Source organism: Camelina sativa, chromosome 5, assembly GCF_030686135.1.
Source record: "Camelina sativa cultivar CO46 ecotype springtype chromosome 5, ASM3068613v1".
In the NCBI taxonomy this organism is placed as follows: domain Eukaryota; kingdom Viridiplantae; phylum Streptophyta; class Magnoliopsida; order Brassicales; family Brassicaceae; genus Camelina; species Camelina sativa.
This window is the reverse complement of record NC_141884.1, coordinates 23,546,678-23,566,732: the sequence shown is the minus strand read 5'-3', so window position 1 is coordinate 23,566,732 and position 20,055 is coordinate 23,546,678. Positions and strand designations below refer to the sequence as shown.

The window sequence follows — 20,055 nt, the reverse complement described above, 5'->3', positions numbered from 1 at the left end:
ATCATAGAATAGCTATTCAGTAACAGTATAATAGGATTTCAATAAGCGGGAAACTAAAATCTCTAATTCCGCCAAATACTTAGGCAAAAATAAGACTTTTTGCCTTCACTCTCTCTCATTTCTCTCTTCCTCAATAAACCCTATGACATAAACTTTTTGCCTTCACTCTCATTTCCTCGATTTCAAAAGTTATTGTTAATTTCAAACCCTAAAATTTGTTCCGCCATCACCTCTGTCACCTCCGTCGCCTCCGTCCTAGAAGCTAATCAGCCGCGACATCACCGGAACTATCGGCGGCCCTAAATCCACCAAAATCTGTCAGCGTTGAGCTCCAATCAAAGGCAAATTTCTATCTTACTCTGTTAATTTCTTCCTTTAATCTGATTTTATCACCGAATATATTCTTGTTGCGTCTGAAAATTGTTTTTTCACAAAGAACAGATTTTTTGTGTCTTTGTTGGATCTGTTCTGAAAATCCGATTTGGTTTGCCACATGCGTATAAGTTATTATATGATTTGGTCGAGAATCTCCTCTTATTGCATGTCTGTTCTTGCAAAGTTTTCTTAAAATCGAGTTTGTTGGATATGTTATCGAATCTGTTTTACCTTCATATGTTCGAAGAATCTGCAGATCTATTATAATTTTACTGATTTTGTAATATTATATTGTTTTGCAAGTGTTATTGAGTAAAACAATGGGAGTTTGAAGCTTATCTTTCTCTTATCACACAACAGGTTAGTACCATCTTCTCTTTGACTCTGTAAACAAATCGAGTTTGTTGTCTTTTTTTTGGTGTGTTTTCAGATTGCTTTGTTTAAAATATACAAAATTATAGAGTTTGTTATGATTGAGTTATATATTATATGTGTTTGAGTAATTATATGTGTTTGAGTTATTATATGTGTTTGAGTAGTTTGTTAATTGGTTCTAAAGGTTTAAATTAAGGTTAGAACTTATAATGGTGGACAAGGATTGGGTGCATCTTTGCAGGTAAGAATTTTAGTTATGTAACTTAGATGTTAGTAGGTGTTTGGAGTTTTTACTTGGTTTTTTTTTCGTTAACTCTGCAAAAAAAATGAAGAGCTGATCCTGCGTATGAGAGAGGGGCTACAAATTTTGTTCGAGCTGTGTTTGTGGATATGGGAGACGTTGATTTGATTGTATGTCCTTGCATTGATTGCCGTAATATTGATCGGCATGCTGGCAGTATAGTAGTTGATCATCTGTTAACAAGAGGAATGGATGAAGCATATAAGATGCGGTCTGATTGGTATCATCATGGAGAATTGAATCCAGTGGTTGATGGTGAAAGCAATCAAAGTCAGTGGAATGATGAGATTTTTGGGTTATATCAAGCGGCTGAATATCTGGATGAGGAGTTTGCTAATATGGATGAGTTGAGTCAGATTGCAGAGGGTGAGGATTTGAAAGAAGATGGTTCCTTGCAAAGCTTGCGGATGCTGAAACACCATTATATCCATCATGTGTCAACCATAGCAAGCTGTCAGCTATTGTATCATTGTTCAGACTAAAGACATAGAATGGCTGGTCTGACAAGAGCTTCAATGATCTCTTGGAGACATTGCCAAAGATATTACCAGAAGACAATGTGCTGCACACATCACTATATGAGGTGAAGAAATTTTTGAAATCCTTTGATATGGGTTACCAGAAGATTCATGCATGTGTCAATGATTGCATCCTATACAGAAAAAAGTACCAGACGCTTGAGAACTGTCCTAAATGCAAAGCTTCAAGATGGAAGACTAACATGCATACTGGAGAAGTAAAGAAAGGTGTCCCTCATAAAGTATTACGGTACTTCCCCATAATCCCACTCTTTAAGAGAATTTTTAGGTCTGTCGATATGGCTAAGGATTTAAGGTGGCACTTTAATAACAAGAGTAGCGATGGAAAACTCCGCCACCCTGTGGATTCAGTCACATGGGATCAGATTGATATGTCTATATTTTGTCTCTCCTTAGCTTATTTTTATCATGCATTTAGCTAGGATAACTCATTGGTTTGCATCGTTTTCTAGTTTTTTTCTATACACTTTGCACGTCTAGGTAGCTCTTGCATCATCCTTGCATACATTGTGCATTTTGGAGTATTTCAGGTATTTAGGAAACGTTGGAAGCTATTCTCGTCCGAGCCATGGTCACCACCTTCATTCTCGTCCGAGCCATGGTCACCATCTTCGTTTCGTCCGAGCCATGGTCACCATCTTCATTCTCGTCCGAGCCATGGTCACCATCTTCATTCTCGTCCGAGCCATGGTCACCATCTTCATTCTCGTCCGAGCCATGGTCACCATCTTCATTCTCGTCCGAGCCATGGTCACCATCTTCGTTTCGTCCAAGCCATGGTCACCATCTCCGTCTCGTCCGAGCCATTGTCACCATCTTCGTTTCGTCCAAGCCATGGTCACCATCTCCGTCTCGTCCGAGCCATTGTCACCATCTCCGTTCCGTCCGAGCTATCCGTCCAAGCCATGCTCCTCAGCCTTCCATCCGAGCTATGATGACATTGGATTCCATTCGACGCACATGGACTTGATCGCACATGTCGGGAAGAAAGACGTTTGGTTTCACATGCTTCAGGAGATTACCGAACCGACGCTTTACCTTGTCGTTTTAAGTTTTAGGGCTTTCCATGTTGGACTACTATATATACATTTTGTTAAGTCTTTGCGGAGACATCTTATCTTTTAATCTCGTTTTCGTTCCCAGAAGGTTTTTAACCTAGCATCCAAAACACGTTCTCAGACTTGTATTCCGATATCGTTGAGATTTATTGAGATTTTCCATTTGATTCCTTCTACAAAGTTGTTAATCTTATTTTTATCTATCTTATTATGCTTGATTCAATGATTTCTGTGTTTGCATCCTTGACTATGATTTTCGGATCTGAGTAGTGTGGTAGTTCCTGAGGATGGGATAGATTAGGTGGAGGATCTTAGGATGTAGAGTGTTTAAGCTTTGATTGTAAAATTCCCTTCTGGACTAGAGTTAGAATTACTTGTTTCTCTCTGATCAATTGGAACTAGGTTCGAGACATTTCCGCACCCAAAAGGTGTTTGATGAAATGTCTGACCAACTAGTGCCAGAGACTTACGTTCCTAGCCTAAGAGATTAGTTGTCTAGGATGTTTGTTGACACGAATGAACTTGTCTGTCATGCCTGCTCGACCACGTTTCTCTAGCGAGAGCTAGGTATGGAAGTGGTTGCGTCTGAGTAGCTTTTGCCAAGAGATTGGATTAGCTAAGTTGTGATGTTCATTGTTTAGGGATACTTTGCTTATGGTATGTTAAACACTCCTTAGACTAGGATACTCCACCGACATCAATTACCCCATCCTTAGGACTTCTTTCTTTCTGATTTTTATTACATTCCTGGAACTGTTTCGTTTGTTCATGCTTAGAATCTTTTACGTTTTTATTCACTTTCGCTTCTCGTCATGCATTCTTGTTTCTAGTTCTGTGACTCATTTCCGTTTTGCATTTTGATCATTCTAGGACTGTTAGATAAAAACATTCTTCGAATTGGCTTGACTTGTGATAGCTTGATTGCATCTTGAGTGATAGTAAACATTCCCAACTGGATTGACACCTTAAGTACTACAACTACATAAGGTTAATTGAACCTACTAGGAGACATAAAAAAATCTTAGTATCAATTTGGCGCCGTTGCCGGGGATCGAACCCGGGTCACCCGCGTGACAGGCGGGAATACTTACCACTATACTACAACGACAAAGTTCCAGATGGGGAGGGTGAGCAGAGTGAAGAGATCAGCTATGTTCAGAATCAGGGTGGCTACAACAAAGGTTACAACCCCTACAAGACGAATCCCAATTTGTCTTACCGAAGTACCAATGTTGCTAATCCACAAGATCAGGTGTACCCTCCTCAACAACAACAGCAAGGGCAACAAAAACCTTTTGTGCCTTACAATCCGGGATTCGCTCCAAAACAACAGTTCCAGCAGGGTTACCAAGCTCCCTCGGGACCACCGCCAGGATTCCGCCCTCAACCAGTTCAGCCTACACCAACCCCAGATCAAGAACTGAAGCATATGATGCAACAAATTCTTCAGGGTCAAGCTAGCGGTTCCATGGATACTGCAAAGAAGTTCGCTGACCTAAGTCAGCGGATGGAATGTTCCTACAATGATCTGACCGTCAAATTCGAAACTCTGAATTCGAAGATAAGGTACATGGAGGGCCAATCGGTTTCTACTTCTGCACCAAAGCCTGGCCAATTCCCAGGTAAAGCTGTTCAGAACCCCAAGGAGTTTGCCAATGCCATTACGCTAAGAAGTGGGAAAACATTGCCTCCCAGGCAAGGAGTACCAGACGTCACTGAGGACAGTGCGGAATTAGATGGGGAGGATTTTGGTCAGGATGACACTCAGATGGAGAACCCCGTCGAGGCAGTCAAAGATCCAATCGAGCCAGTGAAGCAATCCGAGCCTGAAGCTGTTAAGGAGCCTGCTGTTCCTGAAGACAGACCTGCGAAGTTCATCCCTCCACCGTACAAGCCTCCTCTACCATTTCCAGTGAGGTTCAAGAAGCAGCTTACTGAGAAGTACAAAGCCTTGTTCGAAAAGCAAGTCAAGGAGATTGAGTTGAGAATGCCATTGCTAGATGCATTCGCACTTGTTCCTCACTACCAGAAATTCCTCAAGGACTTGGTGATGGAGAGATCAAAAGAAGTTCAAGGCATGGTGGTACTAAGTCTTGAGTGCAGTGCAATCATCCAGAAGAAGGTTGTACCCAAGAAGCTCAAAGATCCTGGATCATTCACTCTTCCCTGCTCCATTGGACCCATGTCTTTTGAGAGGTGCTTATGTGATCTTGGCGCTTCAGTGAATCTGATGCCATTCTCTGTGGCTAAGAGGTTGGGTTTCACAAGGTTTAAGGGATGCGACATCTCCCTCATCCTTGCAGATAGATCAGTGAGACTTCCACATGGTATCTTAGAGGACTTACCTGTCAGGATCAGAGACGTGGAAGTACCAACTGACTTCGTGGTTCTGGAGATGGATGAAGAACCTAAAGATCCTCTGATTTTAGGAAGACCGTTCCTAGCGACTGCTGGAGCCATCATTGATGTCAGAAATGGCAAGATTGATCTTAATCTGGGCGATGACTTCATCATGAAGTTTGATATCAAGGATACTTTGAAGAAGCCAACAATAGGAGGACAAGTCTTCTATATTGAAGAGATGGATAAGTTGGCTGATGAGCTGTTAGAGGAACTAGCTGAGGAGGATCATCTCAAAACTGCTCTAACCAAGGATGGAGAAGAAGGGTTCCTGCATGGGGAGACAACTTGTTACAAGAATATGCTAGATTCCCACAGAGAAACGGATGGATCAGAGGAATTCGAGCAGATATCTGACGCAAAGGAGGTACGTGCAGTTGAGACAGAGAGTTCAGAACGTGATATCTCCCACTCGACCGCGATCATTCCAGACTCCCGTGCTGATGACTGGTCAGAACTGAAAGCTCCGAAGGTAGAACTCAAAACTCTCCCTTCCGGACTCAGGTACGTTTTTCTGGGAACCAATTCTACTTATCCTGTCATAGTGAATGCTAGGTTGAGTGATGATGAATTGGGGTTGCTAGTCACTGAGCTAAAAAAGTTTAGAAAGGCCATAGGTTATTCTTTAGATGATATCAAAGGAATCTCACCTAGTCTTTGCACACATAGGATCAATCTTGAAAATGAGTCTTATGCTAGTATTGAACCCCAAAGAAGATTGAACCCTAATCTGAAAGAAGTAGTAAAGAAAGAAATCCTAAAACTGCTTGATGCTGGAGTTATCTATCCTATCTCTGATAGTACTTGGGTATCTCCAGTGCACTGTGTACCTAAGAAGGGAGGCATAACTGTGATCAAAAACGACAAAAATGAGTTAATCCCAACTAGAACCATCACAGGACATAGGATGTGTATAGATTATAGGAAGTTGAATGCTGTATCTAGGAAAGATCATTTTCCTTTGCCTTTCATTGATCAAATGTTGGAAAGACTAGCTAGTCATCCCTATTATTGTTTCCTTGATGGGTATAGTGGATTCTTCCAAATCCCTATTCACCCAAATGATCAGGAAAAGACAACCTTTACTTGTCCCTATGGCACATTTGCCTACAGACGCATGCCATTTGGTTTGTGCAATGCTCCTGCCACCTTTCAGAGGTGCATGACTTCAATTTTCTCGGATTTAATTGAGGAGTCGGTGGAAGTGTTTATGGACGACTTCTCTGTATACGGTTCCACTTTCTCCTCCTGTTTGTTAAATTTGTGCAGGGTATTGACGCGATGTGAGGAGACGAACCTGGTGCTGAACTGGGAGAAGTGCCATTTCATGGTTGAAGAAGGGATTGTTCTGGGACACAAAATTTCTGAGAAAGGGATTGAGGTTGACAAAGCTAAGATTGAGGTCATGGTTCAGCTTCAACAGCCTAAGACAGTGAAGGACATCAGGAGTTTTCTGGGACATGCTGGGTTTTACAGGAGATTCATCAAGGACTTCTCAAAAATTGCAAGACCTTTGACAAGGTTGTTGTGCAAGGAGGTTGAGTTCGAATTTGATGCAGCATGTTTGGAAGCTTTCAGCAAGATCAAGGAGGCCTTGGTTTCAGCACCCATAGTGCAAGCTCCGAATTGGGATCATCCTTTTGAGATCATGTGTGATGCTTCAGACTTTGCAGTTGGAGCAGTTCTGGGACAGCGTATTGACAAGAAGCTTCATGTCATCTACTACGCAAGTCGCACCTTGGACGAGACCCAGGGAAGGTATGCTACCACAGAGAAGGAACTCCTAGCAGTTGTGTTTGCATTCAAGAAATTCAGGAGTTATCTTGTAGGTTCGAAGGTCATTGTGTATACCGATCATGCCGCTCTGAGACACATCTACTCGAAGAAGGATACCAAACCGAGACTGCTGAGATGGATCCTGCTTCTCCAAGAGTTTGACATGGAGATAGTTGACAAGAAAGGAATAGAAAATGGAGTTGCAGACCACTTGTCAAGAATGAGGATAGAAGATGTTGTTCCAATAAATGACTCAATGCCTGAGGAACAACTTCTGGTAGCCCAGGTTTGTGAGCGGATGCATGACACAGGGGTTGAGAACCTCAAAATCAGATGCATGGCAATCACTTCTGAGACTGCACCCTGGTATGCAGATGTTGTGAATTACAAGGTATGTGGAGAAGTTCCTGATGACATGGATCCATACAGGAAGAAGAAGCTTTTCAGAGAGGTCAACCACTACTTCTGGGATGAACCCTATCTGTACAAGAGAGGTTCTGACGGTCTGTTCAGAAGATGCATAGCAGAAGGGGAAGTGCAGGGAGTGCTTGAGCATTGTCACGGTTCCGTCTACGGAGGTCATTTCGCCACATTCAAGACAGCTCAGAAGGTTCTCCAAGCAGGTCTCTGGTGGCCAACCTTGTTCAAAGACGCTCACAACTTCATCACCAAGTGTGACGCTTGTCAGAGGATGGGCAACATCACAAGGAGAAACGAGATGCCCCAAAATCCAATCCTGGAAGTGGAGATATTTGACGTCTGGGGGATAGACTTCATGGGTCCTTTCAACCCCCCATCTAATGGGAATGTCTATATCTTGGTGGCAGTTGATTATGTTTCTAAGTGGGTCGAAGCCATAGCCAGCCCCACCAATGATCACAAGGTTGTTCTGAAGCTGTTCAAAAGTATAATCTTTCCAAGGTATGGGATACCTAGAGCGGTGATCAGTGATGGTGGAACTCACTTCGTCAACAAAGTTTTTGAGAGCATGCTGAGAAAGTATGGGGTCAAGCACAAAGTGTCTACTGCGTATCACCCTCAGACCAGCGGTCAGGTTGAAGTTTCGAACAAACAGATCAAGGGTATCTTGTCAAGAATTGTTGGAGTCTCGAAGAAAGATTGGTCTGTCAAGTTGGACGAGACTCTCTGGGCATACAGAACAGCGTTCAAGACGCCAATAGGCAGAACACCGTTTCAGTTGGTATATGGTAAAGCATGTCATCTCCCTGTGGAGGTTGAGTACAAGGCACTTTGGGCAATCAAGCTGCTGAACTTGGATATTGACACAGCTCAGGCTAAGAGAACTCTTGACATCCATGAGTTGGAAGAAATAAGACTTGATGCTTATGAGAGTTCCAAGATTTACAAGGAGAGGACAAAGAATTTTCATGACAAGAAGATTATTGTCAAGGAGCTCAAAGCTGGAGATCAGGTTTTGCTGTTCAATTCCAGACTTAAGTTATTTCCTGGAAAGCTTAAGTCTAGGTGGTCTGGACCATTTACAGTCAAAGACGTTTTGTCATTTGGAGCTATCACTCTTCTGAACAAGGATGGCAGCGAATTCACTGTAAACGGCCAAAGAGTAAAAAAATATTTAGCTGATCAAGTCCGCCCAAAGGGGTTTTCTGTACTCCTCCATGAACCCCAAAAAGCATAAAAAGCTGAAAAGTCAAGCTAGAGACTTTAAACAAGCTCACTTGGGAGGAAGTCCCAAAGGTATCACTGTAAATATTTTTAGGATTCTTGTGTTTTTAATTTTTGTTTTTGGTTTTCTGTGTTCAGGAATCTACAGAAGGGAGTGTGTGCAACAAAGATAGAGGATACAGAGAAAAACAGAGTGAAAAGGAGAGGGAGCAAAAAAAAAAAAAAAAAAAAAAAAAAAAAAAAAAAAAAAAAAAAAAAAAAAAAAAAACGAAAAAACGAAAAGAAAGCAACCCACTTGCATCTCCCTCTTTGTTGGCTTCCCCTCCCACGTGAACCTCTATTATCTTCAATCACCTCACTCCTCCCCCTCTCTTGTTCCCTCACAACAAACACATCACTTTATGTCTTCTTTCTTCCCATCACTCCACCACTCTTCCTTCTTTTCTCCTCTTTAAATTCAACTCTCCCCTCCCTTCACTCTTCACCCCTACCAAACAAATACTCTCCTCACGACCATTATTATTCCACTCCCTCATCACTCTTTGTTTACGTTCTCACTTTGTTCTATTACCTCTGCTCACTCTCCATCTTCGACCTGCTGCAGTTCACTCTCCATCTTCTCGCCGAAGCTCCACTCTCCCGTTCATCACCGCCGTCTCACCCCGCGCTTCCGTGAGGCATCAACCGAGCTACTGTCGCAATCTGCGTTTTGACCGAGCCACTGTGACCATCTTGCTGTCGTCCGAGCCACTGCGACCATCTTCGTGTGTTTCGCGCCATACTCACTCTCATTGATTTTTTTTGCGATTTTTATTATTGCTCGGTCACTAACCTACTAATCTTTGATTTTGAGTTTGAATTGTTTCACCTTTGCAATGTCTGACAATTTTTGGGATGAGATGTATGATAAGTATGGTTGTCAGGTTCCAGGACGTGTTGCTACTTCCAAGCCGCCTACGCAAGGCGCTGGGTCAAGCAGACCGGCCAAACCGCTCTCTAAGAGTAAGAGTCGCGGGAAGCGACCGGCACAAGCTTCACACTCAAAGGAGGACGGGAGCGATTATGAACAGGAGGAACCCGCTTTGCGCTCAACACCAGCTCCCAGAAAATCGGTCAAACGGAAGAGCACTGAGACGAAATTAACTCCCAAGGAATACTACGAGCTGTTCCAGCAGATGGAGTTTGAGGGAACAAGATATCCCCATGTTGAGACTATGCAGCAACTTGGGATTTGGGAGGATGTTCAGTATCTGTTTAGCCGGTGCCATCTGGGGGGAATCATGAACACACCAAAAAGCGGATACAGGGAGGAGACAATTCAGTTCCTCTGTACTCTGGAGACGCATCTGTATGCGGATGAGCCGGGAATGATGTCTGATGGAGGTCTGGGCTACATTACATTTCGCGTTCATGGCCAGTTCTACACTCTCAGTTTCAAAACTGTCGAAGAGATGTTTGGATTTCCCAGCGGAACAGGGACTACGCCGCAGTTCGATCGGGATGAGATATCCGCACTCTGGGCAACGATTGGGAGTGCACCCACATTCACCTCCTCGAAGACAAAAGCGCTGAACGTGCGGAGCCCAGTGTTGCGTTACTTCCAGAAGGCGGTCACCAATGCATTTTACGCTAAAGAGATTAAAGGATACATGACGAATGGCGATCTAGAGATGATCGATTTGGCGCTTAAGGGACTCTCATTCACTGCCATGGATTGCACCGCGCTGCAAGGTGACATATCCAACGCTTCCGTCTCGCTCTACCTTATCAACCACATGCTGACATACAAGCATTGGGTCTCGCGACTAAGCCTCAACCACACTCCCGGAGTGATGTGCATGGGAGGCATCGTGACTTGGTTCCTTGAGGCTGCTGGCGTCCCCCTACACTCTGAGGCGCACCCACCACGTTGGATAGACCTCCGCTACCTGCGACAGCTACGCACTTTGGATTGGGGTTTGAGGCATGGAAGGTTGCTCTACAATTTTGTGCATCCTGCGGTCGGACCTTCGAGATTACTCCTCCCTTGCGTCGAGTTGACTACAATCTTAGGTGGAGAGCATATCGAGTTTATCCCTCCTACGACAATCTTATACAACTCTGAAGCTGAAGAGGATCATGTCGACGTTGTGGAAACACGCGCGGAGCCAATGGAAGAAGACACAGAGGACTACCGCCCAGAGGAGTACCGCCCGGAGCAATTCCACTTCGAGGAGTACTCGGATCCGAGAATGTCCAAGGGGGATCGAGCCGCTCATCATAGACTCAACCTGCTGCAACAATGGGGGAAAGCCAGAGACAAAACGTTTAGCCGTTTCACCAAGAGTGTCATGAACTTCATGCGTAAGTTTAGCTGTTCGACATCCACAACCGCGGTCCCAAGGTCCATCCCCGAGGATACCATACCAATGCCAGGACGCCCTTCCGCGAACCTAGAGCGAACACCTTCTCCGATTCCATCACCCGCACGTCAATCTTCATATGTGCCACGACAGCGCCCATCTTCTCCCGTCCCTTCACGCCACTCATCACATGAATCTAGGGAGAGAAGGGGACGCGGTTTGCGTGGTTCAAAAGCCTCCTCAAGTCGTCGATCAGCGCGTCGTTCTGCAGCTCAAGCTGAGCAAGAGGTTGAGCAACAAGTTGGGCAGCAAGGTGATTATCAGCCTACGGATGTGGTAGTATTGGTCTCGGACCATGGCGAGTCTAGAGTCGACGACATGCAGTGCGACGAGCAGCCGAGCACTTATCAGAACACTCAAGCGGTTGAGCAACAAGTCGACCCACCAGGTGAGACCACTCCTGCGGATACCGAACACGGTGAAGGACAGAGCCAGTACCACGCACCAGCTCCTTGGGCGAGCTCAGACTCCTTTTTCTACTACTGAGGTACTCCTACCTTCCTTTGTATATACCATTTCATTTCTGCATTGTTTGTATTGTGATTCTTAAATCCTCCAGCAAATTTTTCTTACACAGGAGACTGTGTATTTTAAGTTTGGGGGAGGGTTTGAGATGATGTATCTAATGTCGTGTTTTGTGATTCTTATTTCAAATCTTTGCATCATATCATGTTTGAGTCTGCATCCATCTATTTGCATAGAAAAACCATAAAAAAATTTGAAAAAAAAAAAAATTTCGAAAATTTTCACAAAAACAGAGTGTTCATGTAGTTTGCAATTGCATATTAGGATTGAGTCTAGGTTTATTCATATAGGGTTGTTGCATTTAGCATAGGGGTTGATGATGATTGTAACCTTGTTAGCATGTTGGATTCAATAGGATAGGATCAAGGCCCTTGTTCTTAGTTCTTTGATGCTTGTTGATTGAACTTGAAAATTTAAGATTGAAGCATGTTTTGAATTGATATCATTCCCTATCTACTTGAACCTAATCCTGACTTGCAATTATCCTGTTATGCATTGAAGTTGAACTCATGGATACCATATACATACTTGGATTGTCTTTCACATTTTTACCACCCTTGTCGATCCAAGTAGCTGATTCCCATCTTTGGAACAGTTCCCCGCACCCTTAACCAACCGTTCTTTCAAGCCAATTGTATTCTTGAATGTCAGGCCTTTTTCCGAGTTGAGCTTGTTAGAAAGTGTTAGGTTCTAACCGACAAGAGTAGGATCCTGTGTAGTTCTAGTTCGCGTTATCCGGACTAGTAGGACTAGGTGAGAACTCGATTTTGGGTATTGGGTATGGATTTGTGCAGAAAAGTGAAGTGTAAACAGAAAGTAAAGGGGAGAAAGTCTTTAGGAGGGGGATGTGTTTTCAAGGTTTACAAGTCTAGTAAAGGATTTGGGTTGAGCAAAACAATGAGTTATTGGTTCTGGGCATAAAACGAAAAGATTAGACAAAGGAAAGAAAGTAAAAATGCTTATGATGTCTAGAGTCCTTAGAAGAAAAGAAAAAGAACCATAGTGATAATAAAGATTTCCCAATCTGCTAGAATGATAATAAGTGAACTTCCCCTAAGACCAAGTATAAAGAGTGAAAGAATGGGTTTGAGATGATGTTTCTGATGAAGGGTAGAGATAGGACCAACTTCGGTTTGGAATGTTCTTTGGGTAGACAGGACGCTGCTCTTGTATGTATCAGTTGGTTTCAACCTTTAGCCTTCTCTTAAGCTCAACTCATTTTTGTGAGAGAACCTTGTCATGTATTGATGAAACCACTCGAGAAGGAGACCATCTAAGTCTCCAACCCTTCACCCTAGCCAAATGAGTTCAACGACATTGCTTAGCTTGATTCACGGTTCTCTGTTAATGAATGTTAAAGGGAATGATTGATAGGATTGCATGTGTAAAAAAAAAATATAGAGTTCTTTCACCATGCATCATAGAACTAAAAACAAGGACCTTGATTCTAACTATTTTATTTAGCATGTTTTAGGTTCTGAGACCCCATCTTCACACCTCTTCTCCATACTCTATTCTTGATTGTTTGCTTGAGGGCAAGCAAAGAGTAAGCTTGGGGGAGTTGATATGTCTATATTTTGTCTCTCCTTAGCTTATTTTTATCATGCATTTAGCTAGGATAACTCATTGGTTTGCATCGTTTTCTAGTTTTTTTCTATACACTTTGCACGTCTAGGTAGCTCTTGCATCATCCTTGCATACATTGTGCATTTTGGAGTATTTCAGGTATTTAGGAAACGTTGGAAGCTATTCTCGTCCGAGCCATGGTCACCACCTTCATTCTCGTCCGAGCCATGGTCACCATCTTCGTTTCGTCCGAGCCATGGTCACCATCTTCATTCTCGTCCGAGCCATGGTCACCATCTTCATTCTCGTCCGAGCCATGGTCACCATCTTCATTCTCGTCCGAGCCATGGTCACCATCTTCATTCTCGTCCGAGCCATGGTCACCATCTTCGTTTCGTCCAAGCCATGGTCACCATCTCCGTCTCGTCCGAGCCATTGTCACCATCTTCGTTTCGTCCAAGCCATGGTCACCATCTCCGTCTCGTCCGAGCCATTGTCACCATCTCCGTTCCGTCCGAGCTATCCGTCCAAGCCATGCTCCTCAGCCTTCCATCCGAGCTATGATGACATTGGATTCCATTCGACGCACATGGACTTGATCGCACATGTCGGGAAGAAAGACGTTTGGTTTCACATGCTTCAGGAGATTACCGAACCGACGCTTTACCTTGTCGTTTTAAGTTTTAGGGCTTTCCATGTTGGACTACTATATATACATTTTGTTAAGTCTTTGCGGAGACATCTTATCTTTTAATCTCGTTTTCGTTCCCAGAAGGTTTTTAACCTAGCATCCAAAACACGTTCTCAGACTTGTATTCCGATATCGTTGAGATTTATTGAGATTTTCCATTTGATTCCTTCTACAAAGTTGTTAATCTTATTTTTATCTATCTTATTATGCTTGATTCAATGATTTCTGTGTTTGCATCCTTGACTATGATTTTCGGATCTGAGTAGTGTGGTAGTTCCTGAGGATGGGATAGATTAGGTGGAGGATCTTAGGATGTAGAGTGTTTAAGCTTTGATTGTAAAATTCCCTTCTGGACTAGAGTTAGAATTACTTGTTTCTCTCTGATCAATTGGAACTAGGTTCGAGACATTTCCGCACCCAAAAGGTGTTTGATGAAATGTCTGACCAACTAGTGCCAGAGACTTACGTTCCTAGCCTAAGAGATTAGTTGTCTAGGATGTTTGTTGACACGAATGAACTTGTCTGTCATGCCTGCTCGACCACGTTTCTCTAGCGAGAGCTAGGTATGGAAGTGGTTGCGTCTGAGTAGCTTTTGCCAAGAGATTGGATTAGCTAAGTTGTGATGTTCATTGTTTAGGGATACTTTGCTTATGGTATGTTAAACACTCCTTAGACTAGGATACTCCACCGACATCAATTACCCCATCCTTAGGACTTCTTTCTTTCTGATTTTTATTACATTCCTGGAACTGTTTCGTTTGTTCATGCTTAGAATCTTTTACGTTTTTATTCACTTTCGCTTCTCGTCATGCATTCTTGTTTCTAGTTCTGTGACTCATTTCCGTTTTGCATTTTGATCATTCTAGGACTGTTAGATAAAAACATTCTTCGAATTGGCTTGACTTGTGATAGCTTGATTGCATCTTGAGTGATAGTAAACATTCCCAACTGGATTGACACCTTAAGTACTACAACTACATAAGGTTAATTGAACCTACTAGGAGACATAAAAAAATCTTAGTATCACAGATGAATGCTAAATACCCTTCATTTGCATCTGAAGAAAGAAATCTGAGGCTTGGACTTTCCACTGATGGATTTAATCCATTCAACATGAAGAATACCATGTATAGTTGCTGGCCTATTATGTTAGTAAACTACAATCTGCCACCTGACTTATGCCTGAAGAAGGAGAACATCATGCTTAAATTGCTAATTCGTGGTCCACAATAGCTGCAGATCAATTGGTGGCAACTTGTCTGTGGGAAGGTTGTTAAAGGGTGAGGGACCAGGGTTCGAGGAACGCCTGATGCACCAATAACCTACTGGTGGATTGGGATATCCACAGTGATGGGTTAGGATCGATGCCCTGCAGGGCCAGCCTATGGGGGCAACTAGCAGTGAGGCTAGTGGGGCCTACGGACGGGTTGTCACACTTTCTCAAGGGATCCATACATATTAGCCTCTCAAGCTAAGCAAGTGTTTTACTCAAGGGAAAATGATTCATCGAGTTGGTATGTGGCAATGAGAGGTCCTTCAAGAAGATACACTCAGAAAGAATATGAAGATGGAGTAGCAGACATTAGGCCATTGCCACCAGATATTGACGTTGGTGCTGACTTGGATGAATCTGAAAATGAGCGAACAGATTGTGAAGGCATATATGTCTGTTAGTGTGTGAGATGTGTGAAATGTGTGCTTTGTCTTTTGTCTATTAGTTTTCTGTGCTGTTTGTTCGACGTTTTTTTAACCCGTATATTGTGTCTAACTTTCAGGTGAGTTGACATGACCCATACAAGTAAAAAGCATGGAAGAAAGCGTGTTGATAAGAAAGTCGATGAGGAGGTAGAATTTGTGCGAACTATTGAACCAGAACCTGTAAAATCTGGAGTCCAACTACCAGATCCTGTAGAGGATCCTGAAAAAGAAGATGAACCTGAAGGTGAGCCATTGGTCGATGCAGAACATGAAGAAAAAGAACCTGAAGGTGAGCCATTGGTCGATGCAGAACCTGGAGAAGAAGAACCTGAAGGTGAAATTGAATTATCTGTTCCTGTTGAAACAAAGAGTAAGAGACAGCGAGGACCAACACGGATGAAAGACATCGCCAAGGATCCAAATACCAGAGTTCAAGTAGAGTACACTATGATGGGAGAGCCTTATGGTGAAGGATCAGTTAAGATGGCATCATACGTAGGAGCATTGGTACGGGAACATGTTCCAATCACAATTGATCGTTGGCCCAAAGTAGGTGAAGACATCAAGATTCAGGTATGCCATTTTCATTTACTTAGTTAACTTTGCTCAAATATCGTTTTTTCACAAACTTTTTTTTCACTGTAATGAATGCAGGCAAGGTTTGCAGTAGATGAAGAGTATCAAAAGGTTGCAGTGCTTAAGCAGATGGGATGTTTATGGAGGGCATATAAATCAGGCATTGTCAATAAGATAAGAGAAGCTAATACTAACCAAGAGAGGATGAATCTGCGACCTAAGAATATATCTCCTTTCGAGAGGCGTAAATTTGTCAAATATAAAACTAGCAAAGAATTCAAGGTATGCATCTACAAATAAATGAGTTTTTTTGTTATATCATAGATTACATAATAATTATTCATCTATTAGGTTATAAGCGATAGTTATAAGGAAAGAAGGCGCAAACAGATTCCTCACACATGTAGTCGCAGAGGGATGGTTAGGCTAACAGAAGATATGGTCAGTATCCTTTAAAATATATCCCTTTTTATTATGATCATTCTGCTTTTAAATACTTGTTCTTTATAATAATTCCTTTTTATTGTTTAGAAAAAGGAATCTGCAAACCCATCAGAGGTGACGAGGCTAAAGGTCTGGGTCAAGTCTCGTACCAAGAAAGATGGTACCCCAGTGAATACGAATGCGGCTGAAATGATTGTGAGTTATATATTTGTGCTTGCTCTGATGGTTTGAATATTGTTTGTGCGTTGTGTGATCATTTCAAATTGTAATTTGCAGAAAAAGGCAGCTGAGATTATTAGTGGTACTACACCAATTACAACCAATGAAACAGACGATGCACTTGTCCAACTGTTAGGACCTGATAATCCTGGTCGAATGAGGACAATGGGAAGAAACATGTCTAAGACCAAATTAGCTTGTCTCCAAGTGAATCATAAGTCTATGGCTGAATTGCAAGATAAACATGTTAATCTCCAGCAAAAGGTCAATGAGTTAGAAAATATAATTGACTTTCTCAAGAACAAGGTTAGACACTTAACTATTTATGCATTAATTAACATGATGAATTAGCATCCAAGATTTAACTATGCTTTTTTATTTGTAGCAAGGACAAGACACTGAAGTTGGTGAAATCTCAGCTGCTAAAGTGAGTAATTTTTATAAGATGCGTGATTATTTATTTGTTACTATATACTGTCTGATATGTACTGTATTGGTAATTGTATAGAGTGTGAACAAAAAAACACAACCTAAGTGTGTTTTGACTGATTGGACTGGTGGTGATGCAAATGTTGCTGAGGGACGCATTATTTCTTCTGACCCGGAGGAGTTAGTGAATGGTTGTCGCTTAGGCCCATCAGATGTTAAAGTTTTGGTTGAAACTGCTATTTTACCAGAAATGTTCCTTTGGAGACCTGCGCTGAACATGTTGACAGTCGATAAAGCTGTTGGACAGATGATTGCATGGCCTGCCTCTAAGTGTGTTAACTTAGAAAAGGAGATCGAAATTGAAGATATTAGACCGCTGGTAAAATTAAATATTGCTATAGTATCATGGCTGTATGATTATTTGGAAAAATGATTAGTTAACATAATCAGATTGTTGTGTTAATGACTTTGACAGGGACCAAGCACAAATTCGCCGAATAAATGCATACTATTGGATTTGTCTGCATATGATGTAGTTGTTGCAGAAGGACGATGGCAGATGGAAGAACCAACAGCATTAGTTAACGGCATTTCTATCGGACCAATTGCAGTCAAAGTATTTGTTGATAAGGTGCTTCAGCCTGAAACATTTATATGAAGGCCTACGGTGGATGTGGCATACCTTGGGGACTGTGTCAAATCTTTTGTAGCATGGCCTGCCAGAAAAGTTGTCATTCAATCTTCACCAGATGCATCAAGTCACAAATCTTCTCTCCAAATGTCTGAAAGTAGTGAGAAAACTTCAAGAACAGGTTCAAAACATACTACTGATAAGTCTTCACCAACAGGTCCAAAATCTCCTATAAGAAAAACGCAACTTGCTACACAAGCCCCTCTTCGAAGATCTCCAGTAAATATTCTTGATACATCATTTTAGAAAGCATTCTAGTTATTATTCTATCTGTTGTAAACTGGTTAATATTGTTAACATGGCAGCGTAAAAATGAAGCTGTCAAGGAAAATCAGAAGTGCAAGTTACTGGATATTAGTGGAAAGAAGCAGGTTGTTGCTGAAGGACGAGTGCATTCAATCGACCCAGATCTTAAAGTCCACTTTGTTCGATTGGGGGAAAATGCAGCTAGAGTATGGGTTGATGTAGTAAAGATAGATGATGCAGCAGTCTGGAGGACATCAGATGAAATCGAGTACATGAGAGATGCACTCGGTTCATCTATTGCTTGGCCGATGGATAAGTTGGTCATCTTTTGAGTTTATAAACCGGGGTAAGTAATATGTGTTATGTTTGTGTTTTCGTTTAACATATGACAGACTGCTAGTGATATAAATAACTGATATAATACATTGTTGCTTGTAGCAGGGAATGAAGAAAGTTTGGTCCAAGTTAGCTAGTTTTAATTAGTTAAGACTAAGCTAATTAATCAACTTATATATATGCCTAATGTTATGTATTTTGGATTCAGACTTTACAACCTATGTTGAATGACTTTGTTGACTTCTGTTCTGAATGTTGAATTAGAGACAGGTTTATGTTTAATGATTTAAATCTCTACTTGTTCTGTTAATTGGTTTATAGATTTAAACAGGTTTAGAGCTTTCTGGAAAAAAATATAATTGGACAAAATAAAACAATTCAATTCATATATCATAGCTCTGATAATTTGTTATCAAACATTATACTACAACTAATAAAAATGCTATAAGTATATTATATATAACAATTCTCAAAAGATATTGTATAAGAATATATTATAGCATTGAAGTCATGCTGCACCAATATATTTCAAACCAAAAGATAATTGCTATTGTATAAGGACCTACGATAACAAAAATCTACGTGTTATATAATAACAGATAATAGCATCGAAATATTGTTATAGTATCTTTGCCAATCATAGCATACGCAAACAACGCTATTGTATGGGTGACATCTACCATGGCTGCCGATGTCACAGCATTTGCGATTTCGCTGTGAAATACCTACTATAGCAGTTTTTCTGCGCTAACAATGTACATATCTCTTATAGTGATTCAAGATTTCCAAAGTTGCTGATACAATATTGAAGGAGGATTAGGGAAAAGCTAATTACATATTAGTCCCCCAAACAGATGTTTACATGTATATCTTATAATTTCATGGATGGCGTTAATTGTTGAGCGCCAAAGTGAATCAAAGTATAGAAAACACAATTAACGCCATCCATGTAATTAATCCATGCTCAGAGTTTTTAATCTACATTTTAATTTTTTAAGTCACTAATGATTACTTACATAGATTAAATGGCGCAAACCTCTATGCTTAAAAATTTAACAGTCACCCTCAATATTTTCCAACAAATGCAATAAATTGTTTGGATTTTGGAAAACAAATTTCTTCTACCTCTTCTACTTCCACTCATTTCCAGTCCAATTAATACCAAGATTGTAAGTCGCTTATCTTGATTTTGATTTCAAAGTCTATTGTTGGGTACAAACCAACGTCCCACATCAGAAGATTAGAAAAAAAACTTTCTAATATATAAGTCAATTCCAAGCATACTTATTTAGTATGAGGTCTTTTGGAAAGGAGCCCAAGGAGCCCAATAAGAAATCCGTGCGAGTTTTGCTATCTCGGCCCAAAAGAGACAATATCTTGAATTGGATTTAGAAAACTCAACAAAGTCTGCTCTATTGCACCTTCGCCATCAGAAACTTCATCCGTCTCTGCTTTATTTGAATCTCCCACCCTCTCTCTCGCTCTCTAGTTCTATTTTGACTTGTGTTCTACAAGTAGAGTTCTACTATATATAGAAACTAAGAAACTGCTACAAAGTTCGAATAACAAAAACTAACCGTACAGAAATTTTAACAGTTCTAAATTATTAGTAGGAGTAAGATTGATAATCAGCAATGAAACGTTGGGAAAGAGGAGACTAAAAAAGATGCTGTATCTTTTTTAGGGTGTAAAGACTTGAGTGAATTTTGAGTTTCGGGCCGTCAGGGCTTCTTGAGCCAAGATTATTCAGTAAAGTCAAAGTCT

General features: G+C 41.4%; 1 non-coding gene and 2 pseudogenes across 1 annotated transcript; 2 read left to right on the top strand and 1 right to left on the bottom strand.

Annotated features, from left to right (window-relative positions):
- The first annotated feature begins 938 nt into the window (after positions 1–938).
- On the top strand, positions 939–14,885 carry LOC147944234 (uncharacterized; annotated as a pseudogene).
- TRNAD-GUC (transfer RNA aspartic acid (anticodon GUC)) lies at positions 3,685–3,756 on the bottom strand. Its single transcript has one exon. It is a non-coding gene; the product is annotated as a tRNA-Asp (tRNA).
- Positions 14,886–15,677: 792 nt separating the features above from the next.
- LOC147944233 (uncharacterized) lies at positions 15,678–18,287 on the top strand (annotated as a pseudogene).
- Positions 18,288–20,055: the final 1,768 nt, after the last annotated feature.